Raw genomic sequence first — 21,107 nt, forward strand, 5'->3', positions numbered from 1 at the left:
ATTTATAGCCTGCCCCTCCAGTACACTACTGTTCAGGGTGGCTCACAACATTAACAATGTTGGGAATCCCTATGTGTCCCTACGTCTGTAGCCAAAGTCAAAGTTCTTTATTTGTGACCCAAGGTCAGCATAACATAACATAACAACATCTCATAGCATAGAGAAATACAATAAGGAAGTAAAATATTTAAATATATAGATGGATATCCACAAACAAATAATCAATAAAAATTTTAAAATTAATCAAGGAAAAGCTCGCTGCCGTAACAGTACTGCAATAGAACAGAATTTAGCCACCTTAAAGGTGACATCTAAAGTTCTAGCCGCAAGAAGAGAGGAAACATAAACATCTCCAGAGCAAACTGGGAAGGGTGTCAGAAGAGGAGTAAGTAAGGAACATCTTAAATTTCTATATAATGGACAGCGCAACAAAACATGTTGTATGGATTTGACTTCCCCCAAATCAGTTAGGCGGTTCACAGGTAAGCCCACTTACGCCTCCAAAGCGTACATGTCCACCGTCTTGGATCAGGGTGGATGACATCATCACAAACTACACTGTTGAGGTATCCCTATGTGTCTGTACAACTGTACCCGATTAGGTTCATATTGGTCCAGATGTTGTGAAGTTGATAGTAGGGAACACACGGACACACAGACAGAATGCCAGGTGATCTCATAAGCCTAATGGAAAGTAGGCTAATAAAATAGATACAATGTAAAATAAAGGATTCATAAAGTTAGTTAAAAGTTCAGGCTAATACCACATTTAAATTTTTTTTTTTTTAGTTTCAAATTAAAAGTTTTTAATAAAAAGGTAAAAATTGAGAAATGTTATGATTCTGTGATTTTATTTTTACTAGTTTATTATATGTTGTGTTGCCTTTTAAACCTGTTTTTCTAACTATTGTTCAGAGGCACCCTTACACCCGGACTTCAGGGCACAAATCCAGGACCCCATAGCCTGCGCTGTCTCTGCACTCCCACCAAAATCATCCCCCCAGCCCAGCACCCCTGCCCCTTTCTCCTCCCATCTCCCACGGGCTGCGTCACTAGTCCGCTGAGTCCAACTCTCTTCATACTCTCTCTCTCTGACTCAGAAGCAGACTTCCGAGTCTGACCTGTCATGGCCTGCCTCAGCCGAGTCTGACTAAGAGTCTCTTACTTGGAAGCAGCACGCCTGCTCAGTATGCCTGCCTCCGAGCATGATCTGTCACAACTTGCCCCTTCCTATGCTGCTGCATCCTGCTTCTGGTACAAGGAAGCAGCACACATCAATGGCAAGCTGGAGCTGCAAGAGGGTGAGGGTGAGTGAGGCAGCAAGGCTCAGTCAGCTGGCAGGTTCTCCAGGCACTAAGACTTGGAGACACTGAGCCAGCCAGCGCGTGGAGTCCCTGCCTCCTTGGGCTGAGTGGTGTGTCACACAGACATCAGTGGAGAGGGAGAGACAGAGGCAGAAGTATCAGGCAAGCACCTGCAGCAAGCCCCCTAATGCATCCCCCTTGCTTGCCACCACGTACACCCAGACCAGCCAGAGAATCACCACCACTAGACGAGTCCAGCAACAGGAAACTGAATGAGTGTACTCAGTCCAGAATATAATCACAGCAGCGAGGGCTGCCTGCCTAGAAATGAGCTCCAGGGAGCTCACCTGGGGTCCGTGGATCTTGGGCCCTGCCCCTTTTGTGTGTGACATCACATGCAAAGGGGGTGGGGCCCGGGATCCATGGAGCCCAGGTTAGCTTCCCAGAGCTACGCAGGCAGCCCTCACTTACTGGGATTACGTTTATTTCAACTCCTCAAAATGAATGTCATCCCAGCAGCGAGGGCTGACTGCCTAGAAATGAGCTCCGGAGAGCTTCTGGCAGTGGTGGCCCTCACCAGCTTGAATTTGTTTTTTGCGGGGTTAATTCTTCATGGATCAGCATGGACCAGCACTCAGCTCCTCACGGACTGGCACCAGCCCACAGACAGACAGTTGCAAAACACTGCTCTACAGGAGCCGCCTTGGGACAAACTCCTAAACAACAATAAGATTACTAGATAGAATGCAACCAAGGCATGCTGGTGTTCCATGAAGCAACTGGTGCTGCCTAAAGTCACAATGAAGATTTGTAGGGCATGTGTGTGTGTCTCTTTCTTACCCATGATGGGAAAGTAAGAAGCATGCACATATCCAAGTGGTGTGCCATCCGATGCTATGGAGCATTGTCTCCATAAGGAGATGAAGCTTATCTTGCAAGCCCCCCCCCCCCCCGGTAACTCCATTAGGTCTAGGCTCCAAAATTACCTAGCTGCACATCTGCTATTGTTAACCAACTTGGGAAACTTTCTGACAGAAAACTGGATCTTTTAAAAAAAGGTCAAACAAACAAACAAATGCCTAGGACATGGGAAATTATAACACTCAGAAAGAGAAGACAATCCAGTTGCTCCAGCAAGACTGGCCACTAAAATCTGGCCAACTTTCTAAATTGGCTTTCAGGTGGGCTATGGCACTGAGACTGCCTGATGGATGATCTCCAACTGGCAATCCACAGAGGGAATGTGACTCTGTTGATCCTTCTGGTGGCTTTCGATACCATTGACCATGGTATCCTTCTGGACCTCTTGAGGGAGGTGGGATTGGGTGGCACTGTTTTACAATGGTTCCACTCCAACCTCTCTGGCAGATTCCAGACAGTGTCACTTGGAGACTATTCTGAAAAGTGAGAGCTAAAGTGTGGGATTCCACAAGACTCCATACTGTCTCAAATGCTTTTTAACATCAACGTGAAACTGCTGGGAGAGATGCAGATGACACTCAGATCTATTTCTCCATACCAACTTCATCAGGAAATGGCATGACCCTGCTAAGTGCCTGCCTGGAGGTAATATTGAGCTGGATGTGGGATAACAGGCTGAAGTTGAATCCAAACAAGATGGAGGAACTGTCTGTAGGGGGTCAGGATCCAAGAGATGGTATCTGCCTGTTCTGGATGGGGTTACATTCCCCCTAAAAGATCAGGTTCCTATTCTGGGAGTGCTCCTGGATACCAAACTCTCCCTGGTTTCTCAGGTTGAAGCTGTGGCCAGGAGTGCTTTTTATTAGATTTGGCTGATACACCAGATATGTCCATTTCTGGAGACAAATGACCTTAAAACGGTGGTACATATGCTGGTAACCTCTAGGCTTGACTCCTGTAATGCAAGTAATCTACGTGTGGCTGTCTTTGTACATAGTTCGGAAACTACAATTGGTTCAGAACGCGGCAGCTAGATTGGTCTCTGGGTTTACCTGAAAGGACCATATAACACCGATTCTGAAAGAACTGCACTGGCTGCTGAAATGTTTCCGAATGAAATACAAAGTGCTGGTTTTTACCTATAAAGCCCTTAATGGCTTAGGTCCAGGGTACTTAAGAGAGTGCCCTGGGATACTAACTGGGATACTAACTGAGAAAGGAGTATCTATTCACTGTAACCACTGCATTGCCAGATATTAGCATTGAAAAGTTTGTTTGGGACATTATATGTCATTTTCAGAAGTGCAAATTAAAATCAAACTTTAAAAAAGATAGTGAAAAGGAATGCAGTGACTTGCCCAAAGTCACCCAGTGAGCCCAGGTTGGAACTGAGATTTGGATTCAAGTTTCCATGGTTCAAACAACATTCTCTCTACTGGACTATACTGAGTTTTGTGTGTGGGTATGTGGGTAGAAAATGAAGAAGAAAAGCTAGTTTTAGTAAGGTAGGTCTGAAATGCTTCTCAAATGCATTTTATGATTGTGTGCTGCCTTGCCTCTAGATATTTTTCATGGATTGACTTGAGATATTTTTTTATGAACTGAGATACATTTCCAAGTATCTCAAATGCGACAGGTTGAGGTATCAGACTGATAACAGTCAAAGGTGTTTTAAACTAACTATAGGAGGTGTGATGCTTCCACCATTTCTTCTGCAAATTACCTGCCTGCTTGAACTATGTATTTCAATCTGAAGCAAATAAGGGAAGCAACCAGCCACAGCTGCTGATATATTTGAGCTTTGAGGCAGTGAGGATGGGTCTGTACTGCTCTGGAGAGATATAGTGGCAAAAGACTGATTATTTATAGTTTATCATTTCCATTTCAGTTGCATTATATTGTATTTTCCGTTTGGAGTTAATTTGCTTAAGCTTACAAACTGGGGAGAAGAAAAGGTTTTTGTTTTAAAAAAGTGACTTGATAGAATTTGAATATATCAGCATATTGGAATGTTTGTTAGTTTGTGAACAAAGCTGGTTATTTGGCAGCAGGTCTGCTATTTTACTCTCCAAAAGCTCTTTGCTTCATTTATCTTTGCTTCAGAGAATGATGTTTTCAGAGAAAATAGTCACTACAAATTTGGATACCAAAGTACTATGGCTTTCCCAATAAAATGATAGTGAATATTTATGAATATCTCAGACCATTCAGCTTGCTATTTGCAAACAGCTTGCAAATTCAGATAAGAGGGACTAATGCAACTGGTTCTTTTTCAAAAAAATAAAAATAAATCTGCAATCTGTTCAACCAGCACAGTGACAAAACGAACGTGTTTGAACGTAATGTTTTGTTGAATATGTCACTGGGGGCACTAAAAAAACCCAAAACGAAACACCTGTGACTAGTTTTCTGTCAGGCAATACAGATCCTACCATTCCCCCTCCCTGCCCCCGACAAAAGAGTAAAAACGTTTCCTATCTAACCAAGTCAGCATAGCTTCATTATATTAAACTCTTCTGTTCATTTGCCCTTAATAGGCTCATGATAATGGCTTCTGGCTAGACTGTTAGGACGGGAACTTTTTCTTCTTCTTCTTCTTTGTCTCCTCACTGAGAACTCAAAAGTGACTGGGATTTCCCCCCAGTTTACATTAGTTAACTTTCCCCCTAAGTGGTATAAGTCTCTCTGTATACACCACTAATTTAGAGTAGTATAAAATACTAGCTGACCATGCACAGAGCAGGGCAAGGAAGGGACAGCTCCAAGGAGACAGCTAGGTTGGGTGTGGCAGGAAACCAGAAGCAAGGTCAGGAAAGGGGTGGAGCTGTAAGTAGGCTTTAAGACTTGTCAGTTCTGCACTGGGGTATTTAAAGCCAAGGCAGCTGATGATGAGGGGCTGCTTCTGAGTATGGGAGCCAGGAGTTCTCCAGGAGAGGGACCTGGCTGAATGTAGCAAGCCAGGAGAAGGACTCAGGTGACAAACTAATCTCCTTTCCTGGCTGTTCCTGAGGCTGACCTTTGTGTGTGTGTGTGTGTTCACCCAGTCATTTTGGAGTTCCAGTAGGGCTAGGAGGCCACCTTGTCCCCTGGGAGTCTGACACACTGCTGGTTAAACTTTCATCACTTGGCTTCTCTCTAGAATTTCTGTCATTATTAGGATATAGACAAGCCAAGGAGATCCTCAAACAGAGGATCTTGGATATTGAGCATCAAAATGACCTAGGATATTGAGCATCAAAATGACCCACAGACCACCAGAGGGCACTGGCGATTTCAGTCGGGAACCTGCCAGTTATTTGTTGTCACTTTCTCTACCCAACCACTAGGGAGTGTTCCTCAGAGCAAGACATGATGCACTGCCATCAGCAGTTTTATATGGGAAATTTCTGAAAATTCCCCTTATTCTGCATACAGACTCACACTCCTTTGGAGGGCGTACTCAGGGGCATTAGCGCTGCGGTTCAGACTTTGGAGCCACGTGTGATCAAGCCACCTGTACATGATTCAGCAGTGCAAGCTGCCATACCTCTATCCTGCCCTATCACGTCAGTGTCAATTCAGACCTCATTACCTCCGCTGTCTACGCCAGCCACTTTAATGCCGCATGCTAGTCATAGGAGACCCTTGCCTGCAGAGACTGTCTTACCTGATGATGCGACATCCGCCTCTGATGAGGAGGAGTACCCTTCGGATTCCACAGATGATGACCCGAAGAATGATTCAGACGACACAAAATACGATACCGATGATCGGCTTCCAAAGGATCCCAGTCTAGATGTCATGCCTCGTCCAACAGATTCGCCTACGGAGGAAATGAGATCTTGCAATCAGCAGGTAGCTGAAATGGCTGAGGTACTGGGTCTTGATCTCTCACAGAAAACAACAGATGTGGACGACCCTGTTTACAATTTTTTGAAAAAATCTTCTGGCTTGCAGCCGGTTTTCCTGCCTATGCTCCCAGTGATCACCAAGGCGGCAAAGGCGGCATGGGAAGTCTTACAGACTTCAACAACTACCTTCAAACGTCTCGAGTCTCTATACAGAATCAGGGAGCAGGACAATGAATATCTGCTAACTCATCCAGTTCCTAATTTACTGGTGATCGATAGGGGTGTGCATGGCTCGGAATCCCCCCGGTCCGGCAGGGGGGGACTGTGACTTTAAGCAGGGGTGGTGGTAGTACTTCCCCCCCCCGCCGCTCTTCCCCCTCTGGCTCTGGTCCTTGGAAAAATCTTCTTGGGGCGGCAGAGCTCCTCTCTGCCGCCCCTGCCCCCGTCGTTGTTCGTCAAGCCTTAACAGAGACGAGCGCTAGCGGCGCGCATGCACCCTGCACAGCGCATGCTCATCTCTGACGCTGCAGAGCGTGCGCCGCATACGTCACAGCGGTCTGTTCTATTATGCCAGACCAAAACCATGCACACTCCTAGTGATCGATTGCGCCTCTTCGGGAAAATCGGGAAGGAGGCATACTACACCAGCAGACAAGGAAGGCAGGAAGCTAGATGTGCTTGCGAGGAAGGCTTATTCTACAGCTTGCCTGTCTGTTAAGATCTTGAATTACATAGCTTGTCTTGCAAAGTATACCTACTCTTTATGGGAAGGTCTCCATGCGCAGAGATCCTCTTTGATGTCAGAAGAGTTTCATAAGTGTTTTGAAAATGTTTTTGTAAAGACCACGACGGCTACACAACAGCAATTGGCAAATGCCAAGCACTTGGCAGAGTCGGAATCGCGCACTCTGACAACTGCTGTGATGTTGTGACAGCATGCATGGCTCAGCTCGACCACTTTGATGCAGGATATGCGTGACCGCATTGAGTCATTACCATTTGATGGGAAAGGCCTGTTTGCAGAACAAACGGATGATACTTTGGAGCATTTGAAGAAGTCTAAGTATACAGCGAAGACGTTCGCAGCACAGCGTTTTACAAATAATAAGTTTCAGCCATATCAGCGAAAACAAAGCTCCTACAGGAGGTATGAGCGCAAGGAACATAAGAAACCCTATAATCAATACAATCGCAGAAATTACACACAAAAGAATAAGTCAGAACAGCAGGTCTGCAATAAAGCTGCTCAACAACCAAAACAACATATTTGATTGTTCACAGAGCCCACAATTGCCGGAATCTCAACTATCGGAACTACCAAGCTTACCCTACAGAACCACAAGGACCAACATCACCCTTGTTGCAAACCAGATGCACCAACAAACTGGCAAGCCATGCCCAAGCATGGCAACATATAACATCAGACCGATGGGTCTTACGTATAATCAGGACTGGTTATGCTATCGAGTTCAAGATTCTTCCTCAGTTCAATGGGATACAGTACACCCCAGAGACAGAGACAGAGGCACTGGAGGAAGAGGTCAAGGTTCTGCTGGACAATGAAGCAATTTCTTCGGTACCGTGGGCTCATGCTCTAACAGGCTTTTATTGGAGGTATTTCCAAATACCCAAGAAGGATGGAGGCATTCGTCCGATCATGGATCTCAGGTGGCTGAACCTATTTATCGACGTGAAGAAATTCAAGATGATAACATTGCAGCAAATCCTGCCTCTTCTTCACCAGGAGCAGTGGATTGCGATGTTGGATTTGAAGGATGCTTACTTCCACGTCGGCATTCAGGAGTCCCACAGGAAATATCTACGTTTCATGCTGCGAAGTCAGATATTTCAATACAATGTCCTGCCCTTTGGCCTGGTGACGGCTCCACGAGTGTTTACAAAATGTATGGCTGTCATCGTAGCCTACCTGCGGACGCAGGGAGTCTCGATATTTCCGTATCTAGACAACTGGCTTCTTATTGGACAGACCAAAGATCTATTGGACAGACAGATTCAAACAGTGACTACTCTGCTGCACGATCTGGGCATTCGAATAAACAGGGAAAAGTCCCACCTTACTCCTTCAAGGCGCCTGACATATATAGGAGCGGAGCTGGACATGGACTGCCAGAGGGCGTTCCTTCCACGAGACAGATACCAGCGAATAAAAAATATGGTTTTACTCTTTCATGCCACTCCGACACAACAGGCCAGATCGGTCCAGGTTCTAATAGGGCTGATGACCTCTTGCACCACTACTGTTCGCTACGCGAAGCTTCGCATGAGGAAGCTGCAGTTGTAGTACCTGGATGTTTTCCGACCCAATGTGGACCCCCAGAGCATGCCCCTTCTAATCCCGAGCGGAATCCTGGACTCTTTGCTGTGGTGGACGAAGGATGCGAACATGCAGCGGGGGTCCTGTTTCAGGCCCCAGTACCCTCTTGCACGTTGACCACAGATGCATCCATGCTCAGATGGGGTGCTCATTTGGGAGTCCACAGGATGCAAGGCAGTGGACTCAGAGGGAAAAGCGCCATCACATCAATTTCTTGGAACTTCTGGCTGCCTTCCAGGTGCTACAAGCTCTCCAAGACATCATTCAGGAGGGAGTATTGCAATTCCAGATGGACAATACTACTGCAATCACCTACGTGAACAACCAAGGAGGGACCGTGTTGAGACCATTATGTCATCTGGGGCTCCAGATGTGGAACTGGTGTATTGTGAGGCATATACACCTAGTAGCGATACACATAAAGGGACAGGACAATGTCCTGGCAGATGCTCTAAGCAGATCTCCCGTCCTTCAGCAACATGAATGGGACCTCAACCCCCACTTGCTGGACGAGATATTTCTCGCCTGGGGCACCCTGACAGTCAACCTGTTTGTAACATCAGGGAACAAGAAATGCAGTCAATACTGCTCAAGGATGGGAGAGGGCCACCTATCCAAGGGAGATGCCTTCCAGTACTGGTGGATGTGAAGTATGTTCTATTTGTACCCTCCATATCCCCTGCTGAACAGAGTTGTTGCAAAGCTACTGCAGGACAACACCAGGGCGATTGTGATCGCTCCTTGGTGGCCCAGACAAACGTGGCTCCCACAACTTCTACGGCTGTAGAACCATACATACAGGAGGTTGCCTCGTCAGAAGGACCAGATTTCACAGCAGCTGGGGCAAATACTCCATCCCAACCTGGCTATCTTCAATCTGACAGCATGGAAAGTGGGTTACTGAAGAGAATATTGCGAAACACCAGGAGAAAGTCAACTAGGAGAAATGATCTCTCCAAGTGAAGAAGATTCTCGTCGTATGCCAGTGATCATCACTTCCAACCGAAGGAGGCCACTGTGAGAGAAGTTTTACTATACCTGACCTCCTTAAAATCCAGTGGGTTGGCCAATGCATCCATAAGAGTACATTTGGCAGCCATCTCCGCTCGACATGGAGGCTGGGAACATAAGTCCGTGTTCACATCCTAAATGCAAGGACTTTTTGAGGGGGTTGAATAATCTATATCCCCCCGTACAAAAACCGTCTACTAAATGGAGCCTCTCCCTGGTTCTCTTGGCTTTAATAGGGGACCCTTTTGAGCCAATGGCCACCGCATCTTTAAAATTGGTGACATTAAAGGCTTTGTTCTTGGTGGCTCTCACGTCGGCAAGACACGTGAGCGAGTTGCGGGACCTTCGGATGGATGAGCCTTATACTCAGTTCTTTCCTGACAGAGTGGTTATGTGTTTGGACCCTGAGTTCCGTCCGAAGATAGTTACAGATTTTCATCTGAATGCGGATATTGTCTTACCTACCTTTTTCAGCAATCTGTCCACTCCACTGGAGGCTTCTTTACACAAGCTGGACATACGCAGGGCCATCCTTTTCTACCTGCAAAAAACGAAAGAGATAAGAAAGACTAGCCATCTTTTCATTGCCTTAAATGGGAAGAATAGGGGCCTTCAGCCATCCCACCAAAAGCTGTCTTTTTGGCTAGTGGAACTCATTAGGATGGACTATGATGTTCAGGGAGTCACCCTGCCATCCTCTATTAGAGCCCATTCTACAAGGGCTCATGCTGCCTCCGCGGCTCACCTTTCAGGGATAAAGTTCAAGGATATATGTATGGCGGCCACCTGGGCCTTGGATCAAACCTTTGTGAGATATTATGCACTAGACCTTCGCTCTGTAGAGGTGGCACAGTTTGGCTGAGCTGTGCTAAGGAGGGTGCTCTAATAGCATGTAATGCCCTCCTCCATTTGGGCAGCTCGTGATTCACCCATTTTTTAATGCCTGTCGAGGCATCACTATCCAGATAAATAGGTTGCTTACCTGTAACAGGTGATCTGGTAGTGATGCCTCGACATTCATAAAACCCTCCCAGCCGGCCCCACTACAAAGTGCAAGCAATTGGAGCATTACATTCCAACAGAGAAAAAGCAACTAGGAAGCTTAAGTTGCGTGGTCGTTATAGACTGTCAAACGGTCATTCAGAAACTGAGCAACAGACTCCTAACTGCCCTAACTGACATCTGAGCAACAGATGCCTAACGGCTCGTGCTGTGGCAGTTAAAAGGCGTTATGAGGAGCTAATCAATACTACCCCAAGTTGTCCTGCGCGGGCAGTCAGATCTGCCCTTGTGGTTCAGGTGAGGTTGAATCTGTCCACCACATGCGGCTATATCGTTCCTTTTATAATGACAGTTGATGTAGTTTTATTACTCCCTTGTTATTACATTACCCTGGCCAAACTGATAGATTTTATGTCGCATTTCTTGTAGATAAGAAAACTTCTGTCTCACACAAGGTTGCTAAATTTCGTGCAGCCACTGTTAAGATCCACCAACAATTAATTTATACTCTCTAGATCCTGCCATAAAATGTTTACTTTGTTGGTGTACTGTATGATAGATCTCTTATCTGAATGCTTTGTAATTGGTTGTGTCTAGATGGTAATAAAGTTAATCATTCATTTATTAATTAAATTTATACCCCACACCTCCAGTACACTACTACTCACAACATTAATAAAATAGATACAATGTAAAACAAAAGACTAATAAAGTTAAACACGTTAAAAGACCAGGCTAAAACCACAGTGTGTGTCTGTGTGTGTGTGTGTGTGTGTGGTGTATGTACACACACACACACACACACACACACACACACACACACACACACACTTATGCTATTCATCTATCTAGGCAACTATTATCTGCACTAATTGACCGCATATTTTAGGATTTCAGACAAGAGTCTTTGCCTGCTCTGACCAGAGATGTCAAGGACTGGAATATCAATCAATATATTACAGTCCACAGACCAGTACAGTTTACAAACAGAAGCCCAGCAAAGTAAACAAACCAATTCTCTCAGAATATGGATTTCCTCCATGAAAATTGTGTGCTCTGCCATTAACAATCCAAGAAGCGGCATTTGGATAACTTTGTCCTGGGAGAAACATTGTAGGTTTGTCAAACACTGGACTGGTTGAGATAATGCAGCCTCTAGCACATGTGATAAGGATGGGGTCACACCTAGAGAGTATCTCAATCTCAATCCCTCCCATGTGTGTATATATATATATATATATATATATATATATATATATATATATATATATACACACACACACACACACACACACACACGTATATTTATATCTCCTATATAACAAAACAAAACACTGGATTCAATAGAATGCCTTTTAATTTTGAACTGTTTAACAATTTCTCACAAATTACCGAATTGCAGCTGTTAACATTAATAACACTATTAGATAAGTAACTCCTCCAATTCTGAATCTATTCCATTGCTTGGATAGTCTTGCAAAGGTCACAGTGAATCAAAATAATTTAAACACAGCATGAGAATGTACTGCCCATTTGAACTACATATTCATGCTTGATACTTATTTATTTTCCTGGGGCTTTAAAAAATATTGGTAATAACCATTGGTTTATGGGCCAAGCACTTGTGGCAATTTTGTGCGGGCAATGCATCCAGTAATAATCTAGCAGCGAGTAATAGATTATGTAGACTAGTGCATGTGTTCAGAGGATGGATTTATTTGAAATCATTATTTAATCATTAACAAGAGAGACTGATAGAAAACTCTGATTTAAATCTAGTTTCCCATTTTGAAATGTATATAGTTCCTGAACAAACATGCACACTAACTGGTAGGGATGTGCCAGCGTGGTGTAGTGGTTAGAGTGCTGGACTAGGACCGGGGAGACCCGAGTTCAAATCCCCATTCAGCCATAAAACTAGCTGGGTGACTCTGGGCCAGTCACTTCTCTCTCAGCCTAGCCTACTTCACAGGGTTGTTGTGAAAGAGAAACTAAAGTATGTAGTACACCGCTCTGGGCTCCTTGGAGGAAGAGCGGGATATAAATGAAAAAATAAAATAATAAAAATAATAAATAAATTTGATTCACCCTCAAATTGATTCAGGTTGAATTGGGGGTGATTTGCAAATTCGACCCTGAATTGAATCACTTTCAAAATAGAGGGTCCTATTCAAGGTTGAGGAGAATCAACCCCAATTCAACTCGAATCAATATGGGTAATTCAGATGCCATTTTGAGTCCATTTTACTGAAAAACAGGCCTCAAAATGGCACTTTTTTTCTGGGGAGAGCTGGTCTAATAATTGGAATAGGCACGTAGACCAGCCCTCTGCTCATGACCTCCACCTGAGAGAAATAGTCAACCCAGCTAGACCAGACCTCCGACGTAGGGAGATGCATTAAGTCTGGAATGGAGGACTGGTCTACCTGCCGATCCCAATTGGTAGACCAGCTCTCCCTGGGAAAATGGCGGTCAAATCACTCAAATCAATCTGAGCAATTCGAGATTGATTTGTCAAGGCAGATGGTGAAGCTGGCTGTTCTCTATAAATCAATTTGAGTTTTATGCAATTTGATTTGAGCTTGAATTGAATTGCAAAAAATGATTCGTGCACACCCCTACTAACAGGTTGCTATAACAGTCACAACATATCATTGCAGTAGGAAAGAGGTACGGAGCAGATGAGATTACATGGTCCACAACTTTGGACAGGTAGGTGTTGCATAGGGTCTTATTGGAATATGTTGGTTGTATCACAGACACATTTCATCTTGGGGGCTGCTCAGCCCTGAGAGAATCTTGTCATCCCATTTCAGCTGAAATGGCTCAGACAGGCATCTTCCAAAACTCCACATACTGCTGGCATTGTTTTATATCCACTCTGGTTCTTCTGCAAAAGGAAGGAACCAGACTTGAGTTTGGTTTCCACAAAGTTCCATACTCCTCCCCTAACAGGAGAATGCAGTCATTGATTCTTCATAAATCTGCATTTAGCTATTTTATTTCTGTTTTCCCAGCTTCAGAAATGCTTATACACCAATATCCTTATATACTTTCTTCCTTGTTCTATCCATATGGACAGGGTTCATCATATCTGCTGTGAAAAAACTGCTTTGCAGATTCAGTTTGCCTCAAAACCATGCCAAGAGACTGAATATTAAGGCTATGTGTTGCATAGGGCCCATAATTGGAACTGATGCAATGCAAGCCTTCTTGGAAAGATTTTCATTTAACAATTTTTTATACGATCCAATGATAATATTTTCTATTGAAAGTATACCATTTGATACAGTACAATATTCTATTGAACTATATAGGTGAGTGGATGAAGCCAATCCTCTTGGGATTGTTTTAATGTAAGGCAGTATATAAATTTAACAATAAAATAAATTTAACAATAAAAAAGCCGGCTCCCTACTATCTTCCACATGAAAACAAGCTGCCTTCTGGGAAGCTTCAACAGCAGTGCTTTAAAACACTGCCTTTTCCCCTCTGGAACCCCACATAATGCACTGTGTAAGGAAGCAATATCACGATGTTGCATCTTTCCCCCAATGTCTTATTGGGAAACAAATGAGTTTTTATTTGATTTAAAAATCATTTATTTTTATCTACATTGTTTGAAGAAGATAGCTGATATACTTCCAAAACCTTTTTAAAACATGGAATGAGTTCATTTTCTTTTGACTATCTGGATTTTATTGCAGGTCTGTTGCTGAAAGAGTATACTGGATGAAACTCATATGGACATTACTTAGTTTCTTTCTTTCTTTCTTTTTTTCTTTTTCCTGCTTCAAGTAAAGTTGAACACTACATTTTGTACTACCTATATGAAGTGTATTAGGAAAATGACTTCCAAGATCTTGTTAAAGAGAGCATATTTAAAACTGATGGGTTTATAAAGCCTTTAGTTTCCCAGTCCCATGCCAATCCTTGTTTTAAAATTCTGGGAAATAAATTAAAATTATATTCACTCCTTACCATTCTGTACAACTTCATTAATCTATCACCAGAGGCCAATTTTAGAAAGAGAGTGAGGTCTACTCTTCTATTTTCCAGTATCAAATTACAATTTCCTATGAGGTTGATTGCACTGTTGTAATATGGCTACTCCTGATTCATTTTAGTTTGCCAACGTCTAAGCTATGACAAGAAAGTAAGGCAATGCAATATTTTAGTGACACAGATACCCACATTGAAACCTAAATCCTGGTCATTTGATACCAAGGTATGAGAATGGTTGGCTTGAACAATATTAGTAAATCTCTTAAATTTTAGTGATATTAGTGAATCTCTTAAAACTTTATTTACAGAGCTTTCTAATAAAAGCAGTGTTTTACAGTGTTTTTTAAAGCTGATATATTAGGGCAGAGTTGGGAATATTATTATTTGGCAGGTCGGTTATCTATCTATCTATCTATCTATCTATCTATCTATCTATCTATCTATCACATTTATATACTGTCTGAAATATATATTTATATACTGCCTGACACTCTAAGCAGTGTACACAATTTAAAAGACAACAAATATAAACAGAAAAAAAATTAAAACAATTTCACAGAATAAAAACAGTTAAAACAATTTCACGGGATAAAAACAATTTCACAGTGTAAAATTAAAATAATATCAAACATACCCACTCCTGCAGTCATCAGAAATTGTAATTCTCTTAGAATTTCAGAGTTTTCCAGAGTTGGATGGTTTCTCCACGTCCCACTTTCTGATATCCCCACAAGCATTAGCGAATGCAGACATACATAACTGCAGATACAATCAAATGCATCCTTTCTGTCCCTTTCTCAACCCTGTTCAGACAACCGCCTTGCACTAGTGTAAGGATTCAGTGGAAAAGAATTCCCAGTTTATTATGGGGGCAAAAAACTCTTAACACTTCAGAGATGAAAGGATGCTGCTGTTAATTTGGAAATTCAGTCTGAGATCATTTCTCTTTGGAAATGAATGCTGAGGCGGGCAATTCACATTCAAGAAAGACTAGCTGTTTATTGGGGGCTGAGGTACAATGCACAAAAAAGGCTATGTATTTGGGGTGCAGAATATGCAGGGTGTAGTATTTCATATTATTCTTACACCACTGTACAGTATTTCAGGGGTGCAATACAAGAGGGAGAGAAATAATTAGCAGAGCTATAATCTGGCACTGTTTATGCGCTCCTGAGAATTGACGCCCTAGGTGATCACTTTGGCCTGCCTATTAGAAGGGCAGACCCTGTACCCTAAATGTACCTGCTGGCCACACCCATATTACTTGCACATTCAGTGTTTGTCTGAGGTCTGTGGCCAGATATGAGGGAGATAAATTAATGAGGAGGCTTATGGAGCTGTCATAAGAGGACGGAGAGATATGAAAGCAGGGTCGGATTTGGCATCCCTCGTGAAGCTAATTTAGGGATGGGAGTCTTTCCTTCCACTGCTTAGCTCATTTTCTCTAAGCCTCTTGTAAATATTCATCCCCACTGTGTCACCTAATCACACAGAACTTTACTTCTTGAAATGTAACAACCCCTTTCTCTAAGTGTATGTCACTACTTTTAAAGGTAATCCATGTGACCTTTGAATTAAAGTGCAATTCCACAGGCTTTTCCTCTCATTTTTGTGAAATGGTCCTGTGATCATGGAAAGGGCACTCAGCTTGAATTTTTCACATTATTAGTACATTTTACTTTGCTACCCTCTACCTGCTTTTGAACATTTTTGTGCTAGTATTGGAACTTACACTCTGAGTGGCTTTTGAAGCTATTGCTTTGCCTTGTACCATAGAAGAAGAAAGATCTCAAAACTACTTTTTTTCCAGTCCACATTTCACCACCTCAAAATGGCTGTGTGAATCAACTGTATATGGCTATAATTCTAGGATAATGATATCTAATGTAAGCACTAATTTCTGATAGCAAAAGTAATCCTAAGTATATTTATCATGCACATAGAATATTAAAAGGAACACAATGAACATATTCAGTACAGTGGCACTGGGACACTAGCAGGCAATTAATTATATCATATACCTTAGAGACAGCATAGAGTGCTGCAGAGAGGCAGGGGAGCTGGCTATGTGGGCTTCTTTCTTTCATGAAGGACTACTTGCACAGCCAATAGTAGCCTGGAGCAAGGGAGGAGCTTCCTCTCTCAACTCTGGTTCGAGAAAAGGCTAACAGCGCTGCCAGTGCTTGGACATAATGCTGGCACCGCTAAACCATTGTGTCCAAATTCGGAACCACAGGCTGCATTCCCTCCTCCCTCTCTCCAGCTGTGATTTGCTGTATGGGCTGTCCTTCAGGCAAGAAGGAAGCCTGCAAAGCCAGTTCCCCCTCCTCTCTTCAGTCTGCCTGACTGCAGAGAGAGTGTTCTCCATTACATCTGAATTCAGACAGGTGGGGATGGGGAGTGGAACAGGTCCAATCCACATTATATGCAAATACGGCCATTGTTTCTGTTTCTATAATGTTGTGAACCACCCTGAGCAGTAGTGTACTGGAGGGGCAGGGTATAAATATTTTAAGTAAAATAAATACAGTAACTGCAGAAACCACCAACACCTAGACCTTAAAGATGATGCCTGGATGTTTCTTACTGGTCCTCTGCACTAGAAGGCTGTCTGGTGGAGGGAGTGGTAGTGCCACAATGAACAATTACAGTATTCAGGAAGGTTTGGGCCCAGCTTGTAACTGCTCTGTGTTTTCCAAACTGGGAAGGTCATTTCTTCACATTTAATTTTGGCACTTTCTCTAGTTTGGTGTAGTTATGTATTAGCTCCTGAAGCTGGAACAGGAGCTGCCTGTTAGAAGCACAGGCAGCTCACAATAAAGGTTGGTGCCTTTTCCTGTGAATCACAGCTCTTGCACCAAGAGTGGGAACTCTACCATGCAAACAGAACAACTTGCAAGATACCTGAAGCTATCCAAATCAGTTATGAGTGTAAGGGGAGCAGCGCAGGGTGAAGCCCAGCTTCTAGGCAAAGACATATTTGAAGCATCTGCATCCAGTGGAATGGGTCTTCATATCCCCCTGTGGCACTGTAGTACACACCACCATGTCAGTTGATTTTCTTGGATTGTCTATGCAGGCATGGTCCAGCTTTTGTTTAATTTTGGGGATAGTGCCAAAGGAATGTTAGGCCCACATGAACCAAAAATATCTTTCTAAAAACTATGGACTTCCACCCAGGAGGGTGTGACCATGCTTGCTCACACATGTATGCTACATGTATCTATATTTTTGGACCAACATGGGGGAATTTGCTCAAAACCAAACTTACAAGTGTGGATAACAAGTGAACTGCAGTCTAGGCAGAGACAAGACAATGTTAGGGTAACCCAGAGGAGCAACAGATTTAGAAAACAAAGAGATAATGTTAATTTTTAAAAAGCAGAGGCACAATGTAAAATATGATCAGTGTAAAATATGGTAGTTGCTGGCAATCTTGGTACATTCAGGGTTGTGCAGGGACTGATGGTAACTCCCAGGAAGAGATAAAGGCGAGGGACTGGAGGCTCTAATAGGCTGGTGGTTGGCACACATTGGAATCTGGATGGAATCTGGGGAGAGAAAGTGTTAATGGAAGTGCTCCGGGGTGATTGGTGAAACACCCCTAAATGTGTTTTGGGCTTTGTGTGGGGACTTAGCGAGTGGGGTGAAGCAGCCCCATGTCAAAATAAATTTTTGCAGAGTTCTGGTCCCAGGGAAATGAACTGACAGAAAGTTAAAATTCAAAATAAAGTTAGGTGATATTTGAGGGTATAGGGATACAATGGAATAAGAGAGTTGATTAAAGCAATATTGTTACTAAAATGCGTTACAAAGACTAACCAGATACTTGCACTTTAGCTCGGTTTCTGAATTAAAGGGTCGATCTTCGGATGGAGAGATCTTGAAAGTGGAGTTAACTCAAAAGCTAACTCTGGTCTGCTTAGACATTCCCAACAGTGGGAAAGGCGTGAGGCTAATCCCAATTTGCTTGGCAGCTGGTGAATCTGGGGGCGATCATTCCACTGCCTGCTAAGTGACTTGTTCCCATATGCCAACAAACAGGGAGCCCATGATGCCATGAGACTCATGAGCATGTTAAGAGTGGGATCTACAAACCTGTAGTCCAAGACATAAGCAGAGAGGCTTCTGGGAGCCTGCAGAATGGCACAACTGGCAACAAAAGAAATGGAGAAAAGAGAGAGAGAGAATCAAGAGAAGCTTTGATTCCTGTCCCCAATTTGCTGTTTTGTGAGCTTTGTCAAAGGGTGACTTTAGTAAGGTAAAATTTTAAAGGGTCCTGTCTGCGAAGGTTTTGCCAAAGCAGCAGGCAAGGAGAAGCAGCAGGGTGCAGCTTGCAATACACCTCTAAGGCCTGTGGCACTCCATGTGCCCACAGCTAGCAAAGGAGACAGTGGGTATCCCAAGCAGTCAGGCAAAGGAGTTAGCCTGCAGCACATTCATGTAGGAAATGATTAAGTCTCAGTGGCCCAAGCACAGTCCAGGAGACTTTCAGGCAGTCAATAACAGGGATTAGCCTATCACAGACCAAACAGAGAATAATTTCATTCTAAGAGTGTCCAGGGTAGGTCTCCCCAGAATAGGCTCACACAAGATATGTGCAAAGATAGTGATTCCAGCTCAGTGGTTCTTTCCCTGTAGCCTAGTGTTCTCACATAGGGACTCAGTGGTCCAGTGATTCAGTGATTAGGAGAAAGGATATGAGTATGCAGGTGAGTGCTCAACCAGGCAGATCTCTGGGCAGCAGAAGGTAATGCCAAAGCTTTCCCCCAAAGACTTCAGCAACTGAGTTTTGAGAGTAGAGGCTTTTAATAGGGATTCTTCCTTTGCAAAGTTCCAAAGGTGGGAAATCTTCAAATAACTAAGGTGAAGGTTAATCCTTGATCCAGGATTTTGAAGATGGTGTGACGGTCCAGGATTTTGGAGAGATGGTCCATTCAGATGGAGCAGAGAGCAAAAGGATTCCACTTGATTGCATTCCCAGGGTGTACTTTCCCTGCTTATCACGTGTATTTTTTGTCAAAATTTATTTATTTATTTATTTATTTATTTATTTATTTATTTTTCAAATTTGTACACTGCCCCAAAACTTCATCCCTGAGTGGTTAACAATAGCATAAAATAAGTTAAAATATATAGAAAAACTTAAAACAATGTAACAATTTAAAAATCACCTACAAATTAAAACTTTAAAATTTTAAGGAACTGAAAAAGCTTGAGTGAATAGGTGGGTTTTCAAATGTTTTCTAAAAATTGTCAGAGATGGGGAGGATCGTATCTCAGTAGGGAGAGCATTCCACAGTCTCGGGGCAGCAACTGAGAAAGCCCGTCCCCATGTGACTATCAGCCGAGCTGGCGGCAACTGGAGACGGATCTCTCCGGAAGACCTCAATGGGTGGTAGGGCTCATAAGGAAGAAGACGTTCTTTTAGATACCCAGGGCCTAAGCCGTTTAGGGCTTTATAAGTTATAACTAGCACTTTGTATTTTGCCTGGAAGCCTATTGGCAGCCATATATGGAATTCAGGGAGAGTGCATCCTAGGTAGGTTTTTTTTTGGGGGGGGGGGGTTGCACCAGTTCAGGATTTACACATGACAGCTGTGAGAGGCCACCTTTCCTACTGGCATATACTGCTTGTCATTGTCTCAGCCTTGTTTCTAGTGGAAGCCAAAGGGAAGGCTGCCGAGCAACAGAGTACTATTCATCTGTGTACTACCAGACCATTCCCACTTTGCTCACCCACACAGCCTCTCCTGGTCACTATTAGCATACAGATGTTACAGCTTGGGCACACTCTGTGTGGTTCCATTTTTATTTAGCTTAGAATTCAGCAGGGAATTCACAACAGCAGTTCTCCAGCAACTTGCCAAGAGGTAAACCATTGTGCATTTAAGTTTTCTATTTGTGTACTGATTCAAAGTTGCAGCTTCTTCAGTACGCTTGTGAAAATGGTGTGCCACTTACATAAGAACATCAGAACCTAAGAACAGCCCTGCTGGATTAGGCTGAAGGTCTATCCAGTCCAGCATCCTGTTTCACACAATGGCCCACCAGATGCCTCTAAGAAGTCTGCAGCAAGAGGTGAGGCCATACCCTGTCTCTTGCTGTTCCTCCTCTGCAACTGGTATTTAGAGGCATCTTGCCTCTTAGGTTCTTCTTAGTGGCCTTTGGTTGGGGATTATGGGAGTTGAAGTCCAATAACATCTGGGGACCCAACGCTGAGAATCCCTGGCCTATTGTTACCAGACTAGTAGCCACGGATGGACCTGTCCTCCATGAATATATGTAAGCCATCAAGCTAGGGGCCATCACCACATCCTGTGGCAGAGAATTCCATAGATTAATTATGCACTGTGTGAAAAAGTACTTTCTTTTGTGGGTCCTAAATTTTCTGGCCTTCAAGGAACCACGATCACCTCTGGTTCTAGTGTTGTGAGAGAGGGAGAAAATTTCCTCTCTGCAACTCTCTCTACTCTGTGCATAATTTTATACACCTCTATCATGTCTCCCCATTGTAGGGATGTGTGAGTTGGCTCAATTAGAACTACAGTTTGAATGGAATGAGCCTGGTTCGGGTGGCCCAAGTTCAAACTGGAGTGGTCCCCAATTCTAAGAACCAGTTCAGGTTTTCTTTTAAAAGGGAATCTGGCAAGGATTCCCCTTAACACGTAAAGGGGGATTCCTTAACATAAGGGGGGG

General features: G+C 43.4%; 1 long non-coding RNA gene across 1 annotated transcript; it reads right to left on the minus strand.

Moving 5' to 3' along the window:
• Positions 1-215: 215 nt before the first annotated feature.
• Positions 216-10,493, minus strand: LOC128340220 (uncharacterized). The gene is made up of 4 exons (XR_008313525.1): positions 10,384-10,493; positions 9,867-9,942; positions 5,872-6,027; positions 216-699 (listed from the first exon to the last, which is right to left on the minus strand). It is a non-coding gene; the product is annotated as an uncharacterized LOC128340220 (long non-coding RNA).
• Between the last annotated feature and the right edge of the window lie 10,614 nt (positions 10,494-21,107).

The sequence above is a fragment of the Hemicordylus capensis genome, chromosome 1 (assembly GCF_027244095.1).
Source record: "Hemicordylus capensis ecotype Gifberg chromosome 1, rHemCap1.1.pri, whole genome shotgun sequence".
Taxonomy (NCBI): domain Eukaryota; kingdom Metazoa; phylum Chordata; class Lepidosauria; order Squamata; family Cordylidae; genus Hemicordylus; species Hemicordylus capensis.